This window comes from Zonotrichia leucophrys, chromosome 6 (genome assembly GCF_028769735.1).
Source record: "Zonotrichia leucophrys gambelii isolate GWCS_2022_RI chromosome 6, RI_Zleu_2.0, whole genome shotgun sequence".
NCBI classification, from domain to species: Eukaryota; Metazoa; Chordata; class Aves; order Passeriformes; family Passerellidae; genus Zonotrichia; species Zonotrichia leucophrys.
Window position 1 is genome coordinate 34578602 of NC_088176.1, and position 7198 is coordinate 34585799.

General features: G+C 38.1%; 1 long non-coding RNA gene across 2 annotated transcripts; it reads right to left on the reverse strand.

The window, feature by feature from the left end:
• Window positions 1–440: 440 nt before the first annotated feature.
• On the reverse strand, window positions 441–5233 carry LOC135449647 (uncharacterized). 2 transcript variants are annotated; one of them, XR_010440807.1, is made up of 3 exons: window positions 5151–5233; window positions 4093–4220; window positions 441–1758 (listed from the first exon to the last, which is right to left on the reverse strand). It is a non-coding gene; the product is annotated as an uncharacterized LOC135449647 (long non-coding RNA). The 2 variants fall into 2 exon arrangements; XR_010440806.1 differs by lacking the exon at window positions 441–1758 and adding an exon at window positions 3025–3525.
• Window positions 5234–7198: the final 1965 nt, after the last annotated feature.

The following is a 7198-nucleotide window of genomic DNA, read 5'->3' on the forward strand; positions in this document are numbered from 1 at the left end:
GCTCGGAAGTTGTATATAATCAATATACAACAGTATAACAAGGACTGAAAGAGTGGCTGCAAATTTCTTACTGGTGCCATATACATCATTATACACGTGCCACTGCAGACCCAGGCTTTTAGATTGCCTCAGAATGTTGTTGTAAAGTTATTTTTCTAAATCAGTAAAGAACATAATCTACAAAAAATCTTATAATTAAAGATGTAAATTATTATGTTTCTGAAATAAGAATAAAAGCCTATCAAGGCTGAGAGAAGAAAGAAAAAAAATTACAAGAAGCAATTCCAAGGTCAAGGTTTCTGTTTCAAATAACAAGTACTTTAAATCCATGGCCCTACTGTCTTCAACCACACTTAAACGCTAAACTACTTATCAGTTTTCACATAGTAACCCTGGATTATAATTTTCAAAACTTCTGGTCAACCCACTGCAAGCAATCATTATCTTTTACTACCAGCAGCAATTTAATACTACCCCATTACAGTGTCTGAAAGTCCAAAGATCCTCTGAGTTTTAGCACAAGACAGGTGGATCACATCTCAGCGATCAGGACAATGTGCTTCCCCTCCCTCAATATGGTCTTACTGCAGAAGACCTACTGCAGCAGATACTTCAATAATATTGCTCCAGAAATTCCCAATAAACCCATAAAACTTGCTTAAAGCTCAGTTTTACACTGACTCCTATGGTTTGTTGTGCATTTACAGCTCAGATGATGGTATTAATGCAATGAGGCTCACTCTTACTGTCATGACAATGAAAAAAAACATTCTTGCACATGATTGAAGGAAAAATGGGACAGACAGAAAGAACTTGAGACAAAACTGATGACAACCTTATAGCACAATATATACACACTGTCACTATGTGTTCTTCTACAGCATTTTACATTATATCCACTTGATTGTCCTCAAAGTCAGTCTTTGATGGGTTTTTCCTTGTAAACTATTTTTATAATAAACTTGTTGATTCTCACATACCTCTATGCAATCCGAAATTATTGAGAAATTTATAATAATAGAAACTATAATTTGTAGTACAGTGATTTCCTTATAATTAACTTTGCTATGCATTTTGACAGGCATTCTTTAAGATTGAAACTATGACATTTATGAACACAATTTTAAATTAAGCTTACTCTTGCTGATGAAAAATGGCTCCCTATTGCATAGCCTTCAGTTCTCACTGTCAAAATAATATAAAACCTGAATGTTCTTCTGTCAGAAACTCATCCTGCAGATTTCTTTAGTGTTTCTCCTGGTAAAACAACTTTTGGGTTTATACCAAATTCTGAAATCCTTGACATTGCACAGAAGATTTTTCTTTACACCCTGCTGAAATACAGGAAAGCCTTTTGCTCTCATAAAGCTTTAACTATTTTCAGTCCTATGCTATTTCCACAAACTTAGGGTTGGTGATAGCAAAAGGCCTGCAGGCAAGAGCTAGAAGAGGCATCAAATCACCTGAAATACTCTCTAAGAAATATGAAGTGCAAAAGCAATGAAGTCTAAAATGCAGTGCCTTGTCTGGGCTGTCAGGACACAGCCTGAGCAGACCCTTTGTGTTCTGAGCGCCAGCAATACCATTCCCTTCTCCATGAGGAAGGCTGAAGGAAACAGATTTACAGGCACCCTTCAGAGGCCTTGTACAGCACCAAGGATGGATCCACAGCAGCTGAGAGCATTTTGGCTTTCATGTCACACCTCAGACACTGCTCTGTAGGCTGGAGAGATCTCATGAGTGATCCATCAGCAGCCCCTGTAATGCAAAATAAAGCTGATAAAAGCAGGGTGTAGTATGTAAAATTGAAGGCACATTGAGCTTCAGAAAGTTTATGTACCTTTAGCTGGGTGCTAATGCCTCCTTTATTTCTCACATGTCCACAAGAAAGTCATATAGTAGTAGCTTCAGATATCCTAAATTCTGTCTGGTATTTTTCAGTTTTCACTTCCATCAAGGCTACCACGTTAGAAATACCAGATACGGGTCTGTGAAAAGTTCAGTAGATTTGTTTAGGGATATTGTGATCCAAAGACTTAAATGCTGTGGTCATACTGAAGAGAGCCATGAAGCCATCTCCTTTTCTGTTGTCATCTTAGTGATGAGATATGTACTTTAATACCAAGATAAATTCCTTAGTACCATTATGCCCACTGACATATGCACTGACATAGCATTTGGCTTTTAGGAAGGAAGTTTTAAAAAATTCCAAACATCCTTCACATGCTGTGCTGAAGTCTCTTTTAAGCTTTCCACAGCGAAGTCACCTCAGCTTTGCTGATTTGCAGTAATGAACTTACTTCTTCCTTCCATGATTGTGTATTGTTTAGTGGCTTTGCTTACAACACTGACCATTACGAACCACTCATGGCACCTTGGCGCAACAATTCATTATACAATAAACCATTTCAAAATACCCGAATCACAGAAATGGGATAATCTGTGGTCTAGCATTCTTTTGACTCTTAAACTTCAGATTTACAGTTGCAGTTCCCACTCGTGGAAACAACAAGGTTTGGGTTCCACTTGGATCTCATCAGAAGAAACCTCAGGTATTTCTCCTGAAGAACTAGAATACGAGGAAGCAGGATTTCCATGGTAGTTACAGAGTAGCTGAGAATGCTGCTAAGCAATAAGGATTAAACACTCAAAAAGTCTGGGCAATTAAGCAACAATTGCTTTTAAATGCAATCCTCTGAAATCTCTTGGCTATATTAACAAATTCATGAAAAAAGGCTACAATACGAATGTTTAGAGGCTACTCAAAATTAAGCAGTTCAGTGAATCTTTGTTAAATCATTTTGCTTTTATGCTGTTCCCATCCAGATAAAACCTGGCTGAGCTGCTTTTAAAAGTAGTTTAAATCTATAACTAGCTAGGAACTCACAGGTATTTTCATAAAGTATTTTACTTGAATCTCAAGAGATGCTCCAACAACAATGAAATAGGAAACAAAAAAGCAAGATTCAATGTTCCTGTTTACATTTGCAAACTAGACTAGATGAAATATGAAACAGTCCTCGATGTAAACAACTCTTTCATACATTTTAATAAAGAAATTACATTATCCAAGGAACTGCCCTTAGATAGCAAGGGAAAATTGGAAAGTAAAATGCATGACATTTCAAGCAAGTAAAAATGCAATGACATTTTATTCAAAGCTCTATCTGAATAAATAAGGAAAACCTTCTCAATCTGCCAATTATTTGGGGTATTAAAGGGGGCTGTGGGGAAAGGCCAGTCCCTGGTTTACACCACATCTGCATACAGAAGGCTCCATGTGGGAGTTTTTATGGTGAGTCCAGCTTAACATCCATTTGAAGCATAAACAGGGAGCCATTACATAAAGTATTATAACAAGGTCCCGGCCTGTTTTCCTCTTTTCTTGTGTATCTTCTCTCCTCTCTCATAATTCTTCTCAAAGTGAAACAGACTGTCCCATCAGTTTGCTGTGCACAACCTGCTTCATAAAAATTCTATATCTTCATGTCACACAAGTGTTCTTCTTGCACAACTTATGTTCTTCTGAAAATGTACATTTTTATTAACACTGAATATGTGGAAATATCTCTTATTACTATTAAAATTACTTGTTGAAAGAGACAATATTGCTGTGGTTTTTTATATATTCTGTTACATAAAATATTCAAGACTTATCAGGTTCCTGTGCAAATTCATACATCTGCTGCAAAATATTCACATGTTCAGATACACTACTGCAATACAAATATCACAAAATAATACCCCAGGTAATCTATAGCACTATCCCCAGATATGGTATCAAAACATGAGCCAATTTACATTTACAGCTCTGGAATCGTATTCCAGGTTTGATGAGTAGTCACACAAAGGCTGTGAGACTAATCTGTCTGTTGCAAGACATTTAAATTCCCTCTTTCACATGCTATTCAAACAAAAGTGAACATCCTGTGACACCTAAATTGCCTTTAATTCCCTACTACTGGATTTTCATCAGTTTTTCTCCTTCTTTTAAAATTAAAAACAAGTACACACTGTTATATTACTATTCCTTAGCCAGTGATATTTACAGACAGTCTTGTAATAGCGTGCTCTGTGCAGCAAGAATCTCACCTCTCTCCACTGCAGGTGTTTCTGACTGACTCAGCCTCTAAATGTTAGAGCTGACCCCTCACCTTTTCTTGTTTCCCCCAGGTCGCAGTGCTGAGCCCCTGCTGTGTGTTCCTCCTGATAGTGGAGCCCTGGAAAAAGTTAAAGATAGAATCTAAAATGTTAAGCTTTGTGTTTTCCCAGATCAATTGCACCTGCGTAAGCAGCATGATAAATTATATAATTGTCAAATGTGATGATTGTTTAGTAATTAAATATAATTATTATATAACCATAAGAAGAATAATGAGAAACTATGTTGGAAATTCAGAGGGGGGCTGAGCTTAGCTGAAATCTATGTATACAATAGAACAATATAAGTTTAATAATTAACATGAAAGTTATATAACGATAGAGTATAAAAACATGATCATTTTGGATATATGGTCGGAATCAGATTTGGGTAATACCCCGATTCCCAGAACTCTTAAATAAAAATCACTGCATATAATCGCTCTGTGATTATGTGTTTTTAAACGCTAACACTCTGAGCACCAGGAGTGTCCCTTCATCCTGCTGAGTGCCAGGGAGGCCTGGCTCACTTCCTCAGCTCCTCCAACACACCAAGAGGGCTCTTCCAAGCAGCCAAGTTCACACTCCCAGCATCACTGACACCTGCATATGTTCTGCCAGAAGTGTCTGTGATGCTGTCAGCAAGTCAGCTCCCCTGTGCTTTCTGTTGCTACAGAAAGACTTTTAGCAGTTCAACTCTATTACAACCACACTTACTGCTGAGAGCCATGAGATAACCTGTAGATTGGACAGGAACCAGAACTAGGCTAAGACACAGAAAAGGCAGCTCTGCAGCCTGTAGCCTGTGTTTTATCAAGATGGCAACAGACACCAATTCTGAAAGTCATCAGTGAAACCGTACCTGAGTCAATTCCATCCTGCTAAGAGTTCTCCATTTTGTAACTACCTCAGGTGCCCACGAGTTCAAAATCCTCATGCTGTTTAAGCGTTCATACATGCACATACAATGTTGTTATCATCTTGTATTTCATATTTCTAGAGTCCCGTACCTTCTTGGTGATATTTCTTGGGGGCAGTTCTTTACAGCACAGACTTCTTCTCCTGCTTGTTGCTGCTTCTTAGTCAGGGCTCCCTCCAGGCTCTCCCTGACTGGCCAACCCACCCCCTTTTATCCCAGTTATCTTCACTAGCTACAGCTGCAGCCCAATTAAGGACATTGCAGCTGCAGCCTATCAAAAACAACCGGGGTTTATCAGGGCAAGGCCTATATACAGATATTCAAATACAATACAGATATTTTACTAGGACTCCTACTATAATACAAAGGACACAGAAGAGCAGCAAGACAAATCCTTTATGAATACAGCATCATACCAGGGCCAGCCAAGTCTTGTCCATCACACTATCAACTTCCAAAACCCAATTTCCACTGGGGCCACAAGTGCACAAACAGGAGAACTCAGAAGCTCTCTATGAAAAATCACCCATATCTAAGAAAACAAGGACAGAACAAGCATGTCTCTGCAACAAAAAGATGAGCTATGCTTCTTTCACACATAGTTTAAATGTTTTAGTCTCTTATCTCAGGTATCCTTGTGAAACAAGAATTGTGGGGCGCACTCTCAAGGATCTAGAAAATTACTGTATTTTGCGTCCACGCTGTGTTCTCTCCAGAGAAGTCCTTTACAGGACAGAAAACACCACTGAGCTTTCAATGATTTAACAGCCTTCCTGCCACTTGGTCACTATCCTTAGATGTCATAAGCACTCCACAACAGTGCAGGAAAAAGCAAGATGCAAGAGCATCACCCATAATAGCAAGGGTTTGCACTGGTGACAGCAGACAAGGTCAAAGCCTCAGTGAAGTCTGGTTTGTTTGAAAGACAAAAGGTTATTTTAACAAAGTTATTGTACCACCTAAAAATAACTGAATATTATAATCCAATTCCTAAATTCCAATTGCACAAATCCAATATCTCTAACCATTCTTTTCATTTAGTGCATTAAAAATGCCTGATTTCATTGCAATATTTTTTGCACTAAAGCAGCAAGCCATAAACTCTCCAGCAAATGAAAACAAATTTAAAATTTAAATGAGAACTAAGTCAACAATTTGGTGATACAATCATGTATTTTCAATTAGATATTCACAGTCTGCAAGTGAATTTGTTTAGGCCAATGTATCAGCACCATCAACAAAAAAAAATTCATCATAATTACCACTTTCATCTGGCAGAAATTAGTAGCAGATGTTACAGAACTTTTCCACATTTATATTCATAGATGCTTGACATTCCCCCATTGAGTTCAAAATATGAAAGCACAATGAATAATAGCCCTATGTTTTGAATCATAATCTGCACTTACTTTCAAGTCCCATCCTGGACTGCAGCAGCCACTGCTTTTCAGACTCAGTCTTAGCAAGACAATTTGCTCCACACAAAGGACATGAAACACTGAAATGGAACATTGGCTTGCAGGTGAATTATTGCCCAACCACTGTAAATGTTCCCTGGCCAGTCTGATTTCTGTGGACACCACACGCCTACTTCACATCATCAGTAAGAAATCTCAATCTTACTCTGTAGCCCCCTGGTAACCAGAATATTAAATTTTACTTGTAGAATTTGACATGTTTCTAAATTATGTACAGCAAACTCTTCTACATTAGCCCAACCAGACTTACAAATACAAATTTTACTGAGTGATGATAGTTTTGTGATTCTGGGCCGAAATAAAACTAACTCAAAAAACAGTGCATGGAAGAAAACAAATTCCAGATTAGGCAGGGTAAGGACTCCCAGCACACCCACAGAAGAGGCTGGGAATGCTCCAGGGAGAAGGCAAGAGGAGTGGGGAGAGAATAATGAACCCCACATCCTAATTTTTATTTTCCTTCTAATCAGACAGGTACACCTTTCAGCGTCCTAAAAGATACCTCAGGGACACAGAGAAAAAACCTAGAGAAGGCAGCAGTAAGGACAAGAGAAATTACAAGATCAATCGTGGCACTCTAGCAAGAAGTAAAAAAAAGTCATGGTGCCTTAGATAAAATACTAACAACTCATAGCTAGCAAGGTAGAGAAAAAGTCCTGAT